The sequence below is a fragment of the Passer domesticus genome, chromosome 6 (assembly GCF_036417665.1).
Source record: "Passer domesticus isolate bPasDom1 chromosome 6, bPasDom1.hap1, whole genome shotgun sequence".
In the NCBI taxonomy this organism is placed as follows: domain Eukaryota; kingdom Metazoa; phylum Chordata; class Aves; order Passeriformes; family Passeridae; genus Passer; species Passer domesticus.
The window spans coordinates 57,775,174-57,791,399 of record NC_087479.1 but is presented as its reverse complement, the minus strand read 5'-3'; the positions used below and the strand labels follow the sequence as shown (position 1 = coordinate 57,791,399).

Sequence of the window (16,226 nt, the reverse complement as noted above, 5' to 3'; positions counted from 1 at the left end):
TGACCTTTCCAAAACACCTGTCAATGTTCAGCTGTAAAACAAGAGATCCCAGTAATATTTTTTCTAATGCAGAGTAAAGAGCAGCCAACTTCCCATAGGAAGGGTTTTCTCCAGCTAATTTTATTTCCTTATCTTTAGTCATCTGTTGAAAAGAAAACACTAAATATACTCCTCAGTCTACTCCTTCCAGTGATAGCTTGAAGGAGTAAAGAACCATATGGTCCTTCAGCTGATCTGTACTGTCTCCATGACAATGCACATTTGCAAAGTTTGCTCCTAACAACTCGGTAGTATGAGATCCAACTGCTTGTAACTAAAGGCACGAGAAGCTTTTTGGGAGGGAGGGGCTGCTGCAGCTGTGCCTGGGCTCTCCTCCCAGCCCTGGAGGGGCTGCCTTGGGGCACAGGGCTTTGGTAAGGCCCCTGCACTTCTCTGCACTTCTGTGCAGAAATTCCCATCCCTTCAGCTGGAGGAAATTAGTTTATCTTCAGCCATGTCAGTGCAGTTTCAGCCAAGAAGCTGATAAACTTAATTCCTTCAGGTTCCATACAAGTTTTAATGCACAGGACACCTCAAAAGAGATTTTGTTTCCCAGGAAATCTGGGATTTTCAGAGTCTCCTCTTTGCTAATGCTCATGCATTGTTTTAATTCAGTGAAACCAGATTTCCCACAAGTTCTCCACACTAAGTTACAGTGGGGTCTGGCAGCCACGATCTCCTGGAGCAGGAGAGAAGAGTGGCACAGCAGGGGCTGAGCAGGGGCTCCTGGGCACCCACCACAGCTGAGACACAGGCTGGGGGAAAGGTGGGAGCTGCTTGGCAGGGAAGGGAAGCAGCATACCAGAAAATAAAAGGGCATGATGTTCTAGACACAGACATATTTTAAACTAGGGAAAAAAAACCCCAAACAACCCTTGTTTGATACCTTCCCTTTAGTTAAGGCAGAGTGAAAGTTAGAAAGCCCTGTATTTAAGGGTTTTACTCCTCTCTCTGGGCCAGCCCTCCTCACCCCAGTACAGTGGTGCAGCATTTCTTCCCAGGCTCAGGGGCAATGCCAGGAGAGCTGTTCCCAGCTTAGGAAGCAGCTCACACCCTCCAAGGAGACAGGACACAGCCTGCCCTGCCATAGCACCCCTGTGCCTTGCAGGGACTGGGTGTTGTGAACATCCCTTGGGTTCCTGCCCAGGGCCCAGATCCCAGCAGTGCAGGCTGTGTGCTGAGCCCTGTGACGCTGCAAACCCATGCCAGTGTGGATTCACTTGGCTTGTTGAATTTTCCTGGTGTGCCTGTGATGGGCAGCGTGCTCCCTGATGTGCACAGCCACCTGCAAAGGGCGGGAGCCACCCAGCAGGGCACTCAGCTGGGGCACCTCCACAACGTAAGGACCTTTCCAAAAACAGCCTTTGCAGTGGCCAGGAGCAAGGGATCACTTTACAGCTCCAAACACATCACATCAGGTGTGTCCTGTCAGTAAATACATAACCTGCACAGTCACCTTCTCACAAATAAAACGAATACAGTTTGCCCTTTGCAAAACACTGGGCAAGACCTGTTCTGGAATAGCTGGGAGCTACCCAGGAAAGGCAGCAGCCAACACTGGCACTGCTCCTGCCCCACAGCTCTGTCAGGGAGTGCCAGGGAGAAACACACGAGAGGTGATGGGGCAGTGGCAGATTTTACATTTTGGCCCCTTAGATCTTTTGTATCTTTCTTGACAAGAGTAAAGAAAGGCTCTGAAATGCCAGCAGGTGGGCAGCAGAGTGACAGTGACTGATGTCATCTTGGTGGGCACAAAGGAGTGAACTGCCCAGGATGGGAGCCCACTGCACATGGAGCTGCAGGTGACACAGATGAAACAAGGTCTCACCACCAAAAGCATGGGGGACCTCTTAATTCTCCTTTAAACCCATTATATTTATGTTTTTTCCTGACTTTCTTGGGTTTTCTTCTTTTTTTTAAAAAGTACTAATAGTTTAAATAATCTAAATAATCTAAATTTAAATAACATAAATAAATACAATTCAAATAATATCAATATAAACCAATAAACAATAGTTTATTGGTTTATATTTTTCATCTACATTAAGAGGGTTTTTTTCCTATCACAACTGCAAAAATAGCTTCCAGTTGAATACCTCATTTGCCAGAACGTGTTGACATATTTCAATACTCCCAGAAGCCACTTCACATACCCAACAGTGGACAGAAGTTTGGATTTACTTCCAACCAAGCAGGCCAGAGTGTCCCACTACTTTAATGGGCAAAAATAACCTTATACACCAATATAACAGCAGAAGAGAGTTCAGACTGCATCTGGGCCCCAGGCTGTCCACTGGCAGCCTCCACCCAAGCAAGTGCAGAGGGATATTGTTATATTGATATTTTCAGAGCCTCTTGTTTCACTGTTCCTTGGTTGGTACAATAGCTGCCAATAAACACTCTTGTTTTGAATTTCACATACTTGCTTATCAGAAACCAATAGAAATACTCCACTTGAAGTGGTGCACAAGGCAAATATTATTATTTTTTTTAACCAAAGAGTGGCCTAAAATATGGTTTGCAGATCAGGTTAACACACATAGTTTCAAATGGACCTATAGCAAATATTTCAACTCAATAAAAACTCCAGCTGGCTAAGATGTGACTGTAATAATTAAAAAGTATTCAAGAATAATGATACAATCACTTTGAAACAAATCTGACACATTTATTTGTCAGAATGAAACATTTAGAGCTTTTTCTCTTTCTGTAGTTTGCATTCCCACAAACTGACCCAGGCAGCAAATTCCTATGAATTTATGAGGTATCTATATGGATTTTTTCTAGGCTGGTGATATTCTCTAAGAAACCACTACCCTTAACATTTTTACTGTTTGTACATCACATTTAAACACAAAGAGGACTTCCAAGGCCTGGCAAAGCCCTGCTCCTCTGAGCAGTTCCCTGCTGACTGCTCTTCCCAGAGGTCAGGACACTGCTCACAGGTGCTCACCACATCCCCTTGGCCCTGGGAATACATGCCAACTTCTACTTACGCTTGACAACCCTTTGGAAATTCAAACTTCTAGAAATTTGGGTTTCATTTTCTTGCCTGCCCCGAAATTGCCAGGCTGCTCCTGAAGCCTATCTGGGGGTGGAACTGTTTATTATTGTGTTATTTATTATTTATTCAGCCTATTTAGGGGTGAGGCTTTTTTCCTGCACACCAGGAGGGAAGGCAGAACTGCCAGCAGTCCCCTCCAGACCAGTCTGCCATCACCATGCCATGGAGAGGAGCAGCTGCTGCTGCAGGGAGAGACAGCTCAGAGGCACAGCTTCCTCCCTAAGGCTCCAAGGCTCACAAAGAGTTGGTTTCTCCAGTCAAAACCACCCCTCTTTTGGGGGAAAACACAGCCCTGCAGGGGCTTTGCTGGTCTGCCTGTTCAGTGGGACGGCACACGAGGTGCCAGGAGCTGGGGAAGCAGCTCTCAGGGCTGGTTGGTGCCTCTGGGAGCTCCCTGGTGAAAGACAACCTAAGGGATTCAATGTGTGCCTCCGAGTGTCAGCAACTGCTGTAAGGACAGGAAATGCTTTCCAGACTCACCGGCCTGTTCCAAGAGAATTGCTGACTGTGGGATGTCAGACACATCATGCCAATGCCATGGGTGTCACCAGACAGCAGTTTTCATTCAGAGAACAGATGATTGATGGCAAGGAAATCCAAAGAAACACATCTCCCTTTTAATTCCTCTTACCCCTTATTTTTTTTTTTTTCTGGGGATTTGGGAAACAGGCTTCAGGAGAAGCTTTGAGGAGTCATGCAAAATCAACTGTCTCCAGCTTTCAGAGGGTGGGGAGCAGCTAAAAACTTGCCACATCTTTGGTGAGCACCAAGAAAGGGGTGCAGAGTCAGCACAGAGCTCCAGCACAGGTCGGGTGCCTGGCCCCCTGAACCCCACAGAGCTGCCAGCACAGCCCCGGGAATGTGGAGCTGCTGTCCCAGGGACATAGCAGAGTTTTTCTGCTAAGAAGGATTTCAAAGCAGCAGCCTGTTAGGGAAAAACAGTGAGGGCAGAAGAGCTGCTTACTTCCTGCAAGAGTATTTTACTTTAGGAAACAAACAAACAAACAAAAAAGTATTTTTTCCTATCCTGTTTGGGGCACACACATAACAAAGAGCAGATGGAGCCAGGGGCATCTTAGAAGACTGTGGTGAGACAAACCCCAAGGGGTAGGTGTGCAGGGATGGCAGCAAACACTGAGCCCTGGGGTCAGCAGCATCTCTGTTCCTGTAACTCTGACTTTATCCTGGGACTGGGATGCTTTTCCTCATGTATAGGAACCCCCTTCCATTCCCTTTCCCAGTTTAGAAGAGAGAACCTATTCTTCCTATTCCTGTTTCCTATTTGTTTGCTCTACATTTCCATAAGCCAAAAGCACTGCTATATTTGCTAGTTTTGGTGCCAGAGGAGCTTCCCTGGAGGGGCAGGGTAGGTGGCCATGGACACAGCACCACAGCCCTGGGAGGAGCACTCCCTCTGTAGGGAGGGTCAGATCTTGGTCATGTTTATTTAAATGCCTCCAGCTCCAGTTTATTTAAATGCCTCCAGCTTTGTCAACAGGGAAAGGCAGCTCCAGGGGTGACCCCAGCCAAGAGGGACTGAACATCACAGAGGTGAGTCTATCCAAGGCTTTACAGCAATGGCCCACCTGGTTTCATGTGCTGGAGAAGAGGGTTTGATTCAGGTTGGCTCAGGGCTGCATCCAGGCTTGGCCTCAAGCTGGAACCTGGAAGAGGAGTTGTGCCCAAATCCTTGAAAACTCAGACTAAAGTCTGGACTGAACTGTCACCCAGTCCCTACTTTTTACCGCTCCTGTTGCATTTTACAATCACCAAGGTGACTTTCTCCCCTCAGCTCCCAAGATGTGACTCCCCAAAGTGGGCTGCTTGTCCCCCCAGCAGAAAATAGTCACAGCAGCAGCAGAGGGTGTGGGGGCAGGCGCTTTTTGGGCACAAGAACTGGCAGTTTTTAGAGCCTCCAAATGAGTAGGTGACTGTGCTGAGGCTCTTTCTCCCACCACAAATCACGAAGCCAAATATCTCGGTGGCGCTGCATGTCTGCAGCAGTTCCTTTTCCAGGGCTGGCTAGTGTGGGAAGGGCTCTGTTGGCACACAGCTTGCCCAATCTCTCGCCTGTGTGTGGTCAAACTTTAGGGGACCATGTGTTCAAGATGCTCATGTGGGCAGGGCCCTTCTGCCACTTATAGCCTGCCTGGCTTCACAAGGACACGCAGAGCAGACATCAGCCTACCTGCAGCCAGCCAAATCCTGCAGGGATGTGGGCTCCTGGAGGGCCCTGCTCAGGCAGGGCAGCAGGGGGGAGGGCTTGTCTGCTTCCTAGAGGAGGGAGGGAAACCAGTCAGCTGAAGGTGGTAGAAATAGATGAACCTGCGTACCCTGTAACCTACAAGAGAAAGGCCTTTTCCAGTGAAACAGATGGGTTTAAGTGCCATTTAAAGCAGCTCCTGCTTTACCCAAGGAAGCCTCACAAACTTTGAATGTGGATTACACAAGCAGTTTATAAAACAGAGTCTGGCAACACATCTCCAACACCACAGAAAGCCTTTTTAAGCAGAGCTGAACAAGAGGAGTCAAAACCAGCCCCTGTGTCCTTGAAATACAAGCAGTGCTACTGACTTAAGCTACCTGTGGCTGAACTGAAGTCTGAAACTGCTGCTTCTCCTTCTGTTCCTCTGTTCCCACTCCTGGTAGCTCAGTCACAGGGAGACTTTTTAGGAACATGTAAGAGCATGGCTCCATTGCTCCTCATGAACTGTAAAGACCAAAAGTGCACAGGCAAAAGCTGAAGAGATTTCAGAAGAACAGTCACACAAGCAGAAGTTGCCATTGGTGTCATGACTTTAAACCTTTCAGAGTCTAGGCACTGATTTAGCATGTACTGCCTCAGCCTCCTTGCACCTCCCTGTAGATGGTTTTCCTTCAGGGACCTGACCAATGAGAGCTAGCAAGAGCTGCCAGAAACTCTCTTCCCCCTTTCTTTTGCAGTCATTTGCTGAACACCAGAGTTACAACCAACATGTGCATTAGACCTGCAAATGGTCACAAGTGCAGAAGACCAGAAACTCCTCATCATGTTTAGTGAAAAGGCCCTACACACAGAGAAAAGATGGAATAATTTGTTCCCTTCCAGTCAAAAAAATCAGAGCAGTGAAAGTGATAAGACAGTCAGACTTTGTTAGAATAAACGGTATGGACAGATGAAAGATTGGCTTGAATGAAAGAAAGATTGAGAAAGAATGAGAGGATATCTTTCTTTCTCCACACAGAGTTGTACAACCACTGCTGCCATTTCAGAGGGGATAGCTTTGAGAAGAGCCAGGGCTGGATTTCAATACTGGGCTGGTGGAAACACATGTATGCAACAGGTGAACACAAAATGCAGAGGAAATGAAAACATTATCAAGAGGAGAAAAAAATAAACCCAGGAGTACAAAAAAGAGTGGAGGGAATAGAGCAGAGTCAAGGCAAAAGACTTCCAGCAGTGAAAGACAGGCTGCAGTTTTGACTCACTGCTTAAACCAGGGCTTAAGAAAGTCTGGTTCTGACAAAGGGACATCTTCAACTACATCAGTCTGCCCAAAGCCCCACCCAACCTGGACTTGAATCTCTTCTTCCCCTTTCTGGGGATGGGGCATCTACCCCATACTCTGGGCAATCTGGGCCAGTTTTTCACCAGCCTCACTGAAAGACCTTCTTCTTCCCTAATCCAGTTCAACTCTCTTTCAGTTTAAAACCATTATCCCTTGTCCCATCACAGCAGGCCATGCTAAAAAGTTTGTCCTCCTCTTTCTTCCAGGCCCCCTGTAAGTGTTGCAAGGACATGACAAAGTCTCTGCAGAGACTTCACCAGGTGAGTGCAAAGCCCTGGGGTAAACATGGGTAAGTCAGCAAAACTGATGAAGCAAACTGTTCTCACACATTTGTCAGCAAAGTGACTGAAATGTAGCTGCTGTTACAGGATGGGACTACATGTTAGGAAGGTATTTTCACACCTGGAGGTATTTTCACAGGATAACAAATTTGTGCAAATTTTCAGTCTCTGCATTTCCCATTTCTCAGCCCAGATTTTTGCTGGCTCTTTTTGGAATGGAGTGTTTCAACAGGTGTTCTTTATCTTTCCAACCTTCCTGCTAACAGACAAAAAGAAAACAGAGGGAAATAATGGCAAATCAAGGATTTGCAGGGGTATAACTCTTCTTACCTCAGCGTGGCTCCTTGTGTTTTGTACCCTGGTGACAGTGAACTGGGGCTGGAGCTTGGTTACAGCCTGCTGGGTTTGGTCAGGCTCTGAAGATCACTGCCTCCTTCCAGGAGAGCAGGAGCAGAGTCCTTTCAATGCCTGTGTCTCATGCCATGCAATTCAGAAGTGCACGCACAAGTGCAAATACCCAACCATCATTCAGACAGCCTGAAGGACCATTCCTGAGGAGATAAAGGGTGAGAGAGAAGCATGAAGATGAGGGCAGTGAATTTTGAGTGTAGCCTTAAAGTAAATATTTGAACAGCAAGCTGGAATTCAGCCAGCTGAAGCATTTTATTCAAAAGGAAGTATCTTAGGGATAATTCTGCTGTACCACCCTGAAGCTGGCATCAGAGTGGTACAGAAGAATTAACCATGTCCTGGCCAGAGCCAGGACTGAAGGGTTTGGGCAAAGCAAGGGAATGACTGAAACTACAGCATGAGGAGCAAAGATGCAGTCATAATTAGATGTCATTTCAGCATGATGCTGGTTTGCAGACCAAAAATAAAACCAACACATCTTCCAATTGGGTATGCACAAAACATAAAAATATTAGAAAGATGTTTAGGCAACAAGAAGCTGTATGAAGGCAAAAGATGACTTCATTACAAAAGAAATCTGTTTCTCTGAAGGTGGTTGGACAGCACCCAGTGGTTTCAGTGGAGCAGGCATTCAGGCTGTTTGTTGTAGCCTCAGACTCCCCATAAACAGGAGGATGTGGTTTTCATGTCAGGGATGATGAATGGGGAATCTCTTCCTAGAGCCAATCCACCCCATCCCTTCCAGGGAGTCAAAGAGAGCAAAACTGTTTTTTTACAGTTGAATTGGAAAAGGTGCCAGTGTTGGGCCATAGGGATGGTGCTGTTTTGTGTGCTTGCTCTCCCCTGTTTGAGAAATGCTGGGGAAACAACGTTCCTTGGTTTCTGGGTGCATTCCTTTAGAGGTGGAGAAGGATGGACCTTGCAGCCTTTGACAAGGAGGACAGAACAGAATCTACAACAAGAGGAGGAAACACTTGGAGGTGTTTTTCCTTCCGGATGCCCATTCAAACATTTCAGCTAACACAAAAAAAAAAAAAAAAAAAAAAAAAAAAAAAAGCTTAAAACAGACTAACCAAAATCACTTTTAATCAGGTTTTGTTTCCATGGCACCTTTGATGTCATAAGCTTAATGGCTCTTCAGTGATCCATAGAGTCTTCCAGGAAAAAAAAAAAAGGAAAAAGAAAAAAAAAAAGGCTAGACAACCTGAATGCCAAATGTTGAATACACCTTTAAAAATATATCCTTTCTTCAAAGTTTTCAGGCCTCCCTTCTCTTGTAAGAGCCAATAGAAACCAAAAAACCCAACCAGGAATTTCCCCCTCCCACAAACTCCCACCCTGCACATCAATGGAAATCTTTGCAGGGAAGTAGGAATATATATGGAGACCCACAAATATATTATTAAACTGCAACGGAAATGCATAAAAACACTGCTATAAAAATAGCTGTAAACCTTTTTTTTTTTGTTCTACAGATGCAAACTCTCAAGAAACATCTTTCTGTCAAAACTGAAACAGATTGTGGTGCTGAGCAGCACATTTCTCTGCTAGGGAAACATTCTTGGTACAGTATTTTTGCTCTTTGTCTGATGTTTTTTCCAAGGATTTTCTGATTAAACATGGTGATGATGGATGACAGCAGTCATACTACGGTTGCTACTAACACACACAAGCCTTGCCAGAGGTGAAGTAGATGTAATTTGCTTTTATTTAAAAGCTTTTGCTCAGTAATACTTTCACAGCCTGATCTGCCACTTGCAGTCAAGCAACATTTCCAGTTCCATCAGCCCTTAAGGTCCTAGTCTGATTTTATATTACAAAAGGGGCAGATCTTTGGCTTGATGGTTTTCTGGGATTTCTGCCACAGTTTGGAGAGCAGCATATTCCTCTACCTGGTGGTTTTGGTAAGTGTAGGAAGGGAAATGAATCTTAGATGACTTGCTGCCGGACACTAGCAGTATCACTGAATGTACTAAAAAAAAAGAAAAACCCTAATCCTGATTACTTCTTTGAAGGTAATGATTTTTATATGCTGATAGTAAAATACACAGCAAAGGTACACTGTACTAACTTCAATGGAAAGAACAACTTAAAAATTCCAATTTGAAAAGGAAAACTTGATAAAACTCCGAGTAAGAGATATAAAACATGCATATCAAATGATATTTATACAACATATGAACAAAATAAAATAGTTCTTGGTAGTGGCTGGTGGGAGAAACATGGCCATTGGTTCCTTGATCTGGAACCTGGACAAGATCGACCTCTGGGGCTGTGGGAGCCTACAAGAATCTTGGATTGGTGGAACTCGTTGGCAATGGTACCTACAGGCAGCAGATCCTCTTTGAGTCAGAGGAGAGGAGGAAATGAGGACATGTGAGGGAAAACAGCCTGTGACACCAAGGGGCAGTGGAAAAAGAGGGGGAGGAGGTGCCCCGATGAGAGCCAAGATTGCTCTGCAGGCTGTGGTGAGGACCATGGTGAAACAAACTGTCCTGCTGTAAGGCACGAGCTCCAGGGGGATGCGGGGATCCACCTACAGCCCATGGGAAAAGTGCTCACACTGGAGCAGGTGGATGCCAGAGAAAGCTGGGTTCTTCTAGAGAGAGAGGGCCCTGCTTGAGACAGAGAGCCCTTGCTTTCACCCTTGGAGGAATTCACCCTGTGGATGAGTGACCCACAGCCCAGCAGTTTTGGGAGGGCTGTGTGCCCGTGGGAGGGACTCACGTTGCAGCAGTTTTGGCAGGACTGCTGCTGATGAGATTGGAGCCACGCTGCAGAAGTTCACGGAGAGCTGTCTCCCATGGGAGGGACACCATGGCACAGCAGAGAAAAAACTCTGAGTGAACAGAAGGTCTCGAGTGATGAACTGATCAAACCCCCCTGCCCTGCCTCCCTGTACTGTCGGTGGGAAGGAGAGAGGGGCTGGGGGAAAAAGGTGTTTTAAAGGTTTATTTTACTTCTCATTATCCTCCTCTGACTTGGTTAATAATAAATCTACTTTACACCTTAAAATTTGAAGCTGCTTTGTCCTTAGAGTGTTGTTTCCCAGTCCACACCTCAACTCATGAGCCCTGTGTTAATTTTTCCCCTCTCCTCTGCCCAGCTGAGAACAAGAGAGGGTGAGAGAACAGCTTTTGTGGCTGCCTGGCATTGCGCCAGTGTCAAACCACGGCATCATCTCTCTAACCTTGTGGCATTATGGAAAAAAAAGAAGTATGTAGCTACAATGTATTAAAAGACAGAAAATAACCCCTTCTTATTCTTTGATAATACTTCTTTCTTAGTGATTTTGTGTGGCTTGTGTTTTGCACAATGGACGGATTTATTTAGACATATGTACTCATGTATATATAAGCCCTTATTCAGAATTATGTTCTTTAAGAAACGGCAGCACTTTTCTCACTGGGAACTTCTCCAGAGAAAGTTCCCCAGTGAACCCTACAGATATTCATGTTCATGTACATCCATGTATATTCATGTTCATGTGCATGAATGTACTGAGCCACGGTCAAGTTTTAATGTGTTCCTATTGTCCTGTTTCAAACCAAATATTTCCAGACAAAAGAGATGAACAGACACATTAAAGTCAATGCAGCTATATGAAGTGCCTTATAAACTGGAGCATGCTTAAGTCACACTGCAGACAGCCTTAGAGGGGTGCTTTTCAAAACACTCTTGGATATGAGAACATGCCTTATAAATTACTTTATAAGAGAAGGATAATGAAAAATTATTTTATCTCTGTACCTGATATGGGGAACCACTGACAGCTGAGCTGGGTGAAAGCTGGCTGCTGATATGCCTAAAAGCTCTGTTAGATATGGCACTTACAAGGCAAACCCAAGCAAAACATGCCTGCCTATTAAGTTAATAAGAAGTGCATATAACTATAAATCTTGTGAAGTTATACATATCTGTCTTCTATTTGGAAAGTGAGTACCTGATTAAAGGCAGGGGGCAGGACCCTGTAGGAATCCAGATCCATGAGTGGAGCAAGTGGAAGCCCCAAATAATCCAGAATTTTTAAGAGCATGTTGTTATCATCATTACAACACACCCACATCTGCACACACTGACTTATACTAACTTTTTGGGGGTTTTTTTTTGGTAATTGTAAGTAAAATAAGAGTCTTTTAAAAGGAAAAAATGAAGACTTACTGAAAGCTGCAAGTTAACTTTTCCATCTTGAAAATATTATCCTCCTTTTTTTTCTTCTTAGTCATGATTTCTGCCTCCTCAGACTTGTCTTAGCCACTCTTTCCCTCCTGCTTGCTTTCTGTCTTGGAGATGAATGGGTTTCAGGAATGAACTTCAGAGCAGTCTGAAAGAGAAAAATCTCTTCCAGACTGGCTACTTTTTTATTAAATCCAACAAATGCATATTGCAGGCAATTCAGAAAACTGGCCATAAAAGACACAGACTTTCATCTTGTGCTACTTTTTCAGCTGCAGTTTCAGCCAGATCAGAAGCAGTTGGCAGACTTCAGTCAGCACCACTTTCTTGATGACCCAGGACTTTCTGCAACACAAGTTCACCTTTTGTTAAAAGATATTCTTACAAATATGCCACTTTTCCCCATTGTTCCATCACTTGTTTCTGCTGGTGATTTGATTTTTTTTTCCCCCCTTAAGAGCATATTAATTTTCTTCTTGTTTAAATCTTCTCTTGAACAGAACAGAGTCAACCACCCTCTGGTTTCATAGTCAGTGGAGGGATTCCTGCACCTTCTCTCTCTGCATCACTCAGGTAACAGCACTTTTTGTCCCCCATAGCATGTTCTTTTGAAGATCCCAACTCGGTCTGCAGCAATACTTCACCTTAAAAAAAACCCCTCTTTCCTCTTATCCATTCTCCACCCCTGCCTGCCTTCCACCCAATCAGAAGAGTATTAAAAGTAACCATTTTTTTCTCATGCCCACTCGGCATTTCTGCCCAAGTTGGATAAAGAATATAAGTTTTCTATTCCCATTTTAAAACTTTCCCTTTAAACTACTATTTCAGAACCTTTTCACTTTGCCTGTTCTAGGGATGCAATTTCTCTTATGTTTAATTATCTTCTGTCCTGAAGTTCAGTGTAGGATCAAATATTCAAAAGTACCAAGCAGCTCCCAGTTATCCCAGATTTACATCACAGTAACAGAGAAAATCTGGACTCAAAGCCCCAGAGAGATGTCGGTGCCACAGATGTCGTTGTTTGCATGTACTGTGGTGCCCTGATAAAAAACATGTGGCTCTCACTCACACAGTGACCTCAGAACTGTTTTTTTCTTCCCCAGACACATAAAATGCACATAAGGAGAGAATAAGGGCACGGCTAACATGGAGGCAAGCTGAACAACAGCAGCTTCAGGCTGAGCAGTTTCTGTTTGCTCCACTTTTGTAGGAGATGAGTGGCCAAGTGGAAGACAGAACACACCAACTGTACCACAGCCCAGCCAGCAGCCCAGGAAAGCCAGGCTATCATGCAGATTTTTGCTTGTTTGTTTAGAAATTAAACCCAACAGGGCAATAAATACTCAGCTTGGTACACCTCAGATCAAATCCTTCATTGTCCTCCGTAGGTATCATCACAGGGTTGATCCCAGCACAGCACTTCACCCATAGAAAGGCACCTTGTGTAATGATTACAGTAAGGAATGAGGAGCTGAGAGCCCTAGGTAATGGTCTTAGCTCTGTTTGAAATTCCTCCCCAAAAAGGGAAAAAAGAGTTTGGAGAGTTTGCTGGCAGGCACTCTGCTGACTCCTGTGATTGCCCTAGCTGGTATGACCCAGGCTCCACTTCCCCTGCTTCACAAACCCTGCTCTATTTACTTTCCTAGCAAGAAGAATGTCTGTGCTTCTTTGCTTAAACCTGCTAGTTTGAGGAAAAGTACAGGCTGGCCACTCTCCTGGAGGAATGAGACCACAAGGTGCTGAGAGGGAGAGGGGTCAGTCTGTGCTTCCAGCTCACGCCTGCAGTGTTTGTCAGGGTGAGGAACAGGATGATACATCCAGCAGGGAGCTTCCTTTTCTTTGTGGAATTGAGCACGGGGACAGAACTCTTCTGAGCGAGACCTTCACAAAGGTACTCAAAACCAACCATTAATAATGGACTAAATTGAATGGAACATTGCCTGGTGTACTGCTACTAGTTTCACCCTCCTAACACTTTCCAAAAGCTTGAGTTTATATAAACCCTCTTGATCTGACTCATGATTGCTTCAGATCGATCCCAACAGCCTTTACAATATTTGAATGCTCTGAAATTTCATTAGTCTGGCTTTTTTCACAGATGTTTTTGCTGTGTTCTGATGATATTAGAGTAAATCACGCAATGTTATGCTGGCTTTTTGGTGATGACCATCCAGAAAGTAAAACAACTACAACAACAACAAAAGAAAAACCAGAAGTCAAGAGACTGTGATTTCTGCTTTTTCAAGTTTTTTTATACCCAGGACGTCAGCCACATAACTTCTCCCCATGTTAATGGCCTTATGTAACTAAAGCCCTTTTCACATGTTTGGGACAGTACTTACAGTGCTGTAATGTATTTGTGGGACTGCTTGTCCACACAACAAATATTCCCTAAAATGTGCTCAGGGGTCTGAATCACAAAAGGGAATGGTTCATTTTATGACCCGTTTTGTGGCTGCTGTCTCCAGCTGTCCTTTGGACATCTCTGCAGAGCTGCCTCAGTCACCAATTTGCAGCGGAGGAAATCCAGACTTGGTACAACCTCACCTCAGTGCAAGCCACAGACTGTGAGCAGCTGCCACGTGGAGAGAGGAGACAACACCACAGCAAGTGTGGAAGGAGGGCAGCGTGGACCTCTGCCTGAGAGATCACTACTCATCATGGACTGAGTCATCTGTGTTTATCAGCCACAGCCCTTGAGGTCTAAGTTGGCATTTAACATACTTTTACCCAGCTCCAGGGGTCTTTGGGTAACTATAAATAGGAATTGGAGCTATGGTAAAGCCCCCTTACTTTGCTAAAGAGGTGAAATGAGGTTTACTGTAAATAAATATTCAGGTGAAAGCTTTTCAAAAAGGCATGGTCTCTGGGATTTGTGACAAGAGATATAATTTAAATAAAGTGAGTACTTAAAAACCATATTATCTTGTTCTCTGTGTAAGGGCAAAACATGAATAGGTCACTTAATAATTGTAGCTTTGGTGGAATTTGCTTTTTTTGGATGGATGCCCAAGTAGTCTAAATCATGTATACACATGCTGACATCACTGGATGTGAGATTACAGAAATGGAGACTTAGATCTGCCTTTTTAGTAATTAAAATTTCTATTGTATTAGGTGTTCTTATTAGGAGTCCCTGATCCCTTTTAATTCCCATTGTTAGAGTCCCTGTTGCCTATTTTTAATATGCCTGCAATGTAGATACATTTTCATGTTGCTTTAAGGATCTTATGAGGATAATACCCAAATAAACAGAAAACAGTGAGCCATATAATTTCTGGACATTCCACATGCAAGTAGTATGAATTCAGGTCATGGAGAACAGTGAATTTATGGGGATGCTACACTGGCTTGTAAGACCAATTAAAGAAAAAGGTAGAGATTGCTTTAGCTGGTTTGCAAAGAAAGCTTTGAATATTTCATTTGCATTTTGTTTACCAGGAGCTCCAAGTGAGTTTCAGGCAGATGTGTGTCCTCAGGAGCTGGGCCATTCCATTTGCATTTCAGCACTGCCATGCTGCTGGGGCTGGCACAAGCAGAAGGAAGGGACCATTCCTGTGAAAAAGGCAAAATTCAGTATTGTAAAAAGATGGAGGTGGGCTGGCCTTGTCACCTGCTCCACTGCAAAGGGGCACCTGCATACCCTGGGTGAGGGCATCAGCAAATGACTGACCTGGTGAATAATGCACATGGTTCTTACACCTTCCTACCTTGGAAAACTGTGCATCCAGCTGTCCATGGCATCCCAGAGAAATTTTATCAATTATTTTAATATTTTATTTTTTAAATTTCTGTATTTCAAACTGACAGAAGTCCAAAATCTCACAATATAACTGAAAGTGGGATGTTTAGATAGGCAAGAAAGGAGGAGGAGCAAGAACTTTGTATATGCTGCAATTGCACATCCAGCTGTACATTAAAGCTCAAGTTAAATATCACTGTTAGCTAACCCAAGAGAAGTGTTTCACTGATATTTTGTATTTAAATTCCATTCCTCTCACATTTTCCTTGGCAGATATCTGGAATGCCCATCAGACTAACTTGGTTTTGCCCTGCACCACTCATTATTGTGTTTTCACCAACAGAAGAACTGGAGTTGCCATAAATCCAGCTGGTACTACCTCTGGGAAAGGCCAGTCTTGGTTATTAAACTTTGGCCTGTTCATATTTTACCTTGAAAAACTGAGAGATGTCCTGAGAGGGGAGTACTGAAATGTTTTACCTTGCAGTTTTAGGAGCAGGTGCTCTTCTGGGCCTTGGCATTTCCCAGTAAGGTGGGGCAGGCTCAATGTTTTTTCTTGGCTTCAAGGCAGGACAGAAGTTCTGTCACAACAAGAAGGACATACCTACAAACCAAGATGTGACACTGTATATTTTTCTTTCAGAAAAAGCTCCATTCTCCACATTCAACAATAACCCCTGAAATCTAAGATATTCCGGTGAAAATAAATGGTCTTCCCTGGTTTATAAATTCCCCCAAATATGCTGGATGTATGCCTCAACAGTTGGTACAAAATTTCAGTTACTGAAAAAACAATTCAGAATACTGGATGAAAGCAAAAACATGGAGAAAAAATCCCGTGATATTTTCTTCTTTTGATCAAATCAAAAGCATTTTGAGGGATACTACTTTAAATAACAAGGGGGAAAAAATATGTTACCAAAATCTCCAATGTGCAAAACCTTTCTCTCAAACAGTTGCATTTC

The 16,226-nt window shown here is 44.1% G+C and overlaps 2 long non-coding RNA genes across 3 annotated transcripts in view; one reads left to right on the top strand and one right to left on the bottom strand.

The window, feature by feature from the left end:
* Positions 1 to 14,642, top strand: part of LOC135303855 (uncharacterized) — a 38,518-nt gene extending 23,876 nt beyond the window's left edge. The window contains exons 2-4 of one of the 2 annotated variants that reach the window (XR_010365247.1): positions 6,858 to 6,911; positions 12,020 to 12,092; positions 14,011 to 14,642. This is a non-coding gene — a long non-coding RNA (uncharacterized LOC135303855). Of the gene's footprint in view, positions 1 to 6,857; positions 6,912 to 12,019; positions 12,093 to 13,617 lie in introns of both variants that reach the window. The other variant, XR_010365246.1, reaches the window with a different exon arrangement.
* LOC135303856 (uncharacterized) lies at positions 5,682 to 15,990 on the bottom strand. Its single transcript, XR_010365248.1, has 6 exons — positions 15,742 to 15,990; positions 14,958 to 15,074; positions 11,784 to 11,864; positions 11,505 to 11,667; positions 7,263 to 7,483; positions 5,682 to 5,813 (listed from the first exon to the last, which is right to left on the bottom strand). It is a non-coding gene; the product is annotated as an uncharacterized LOC135303856 (long non-coding RNA).
* Positions 15,991 to 16,226: the final 236 nt, after the last annotated feature.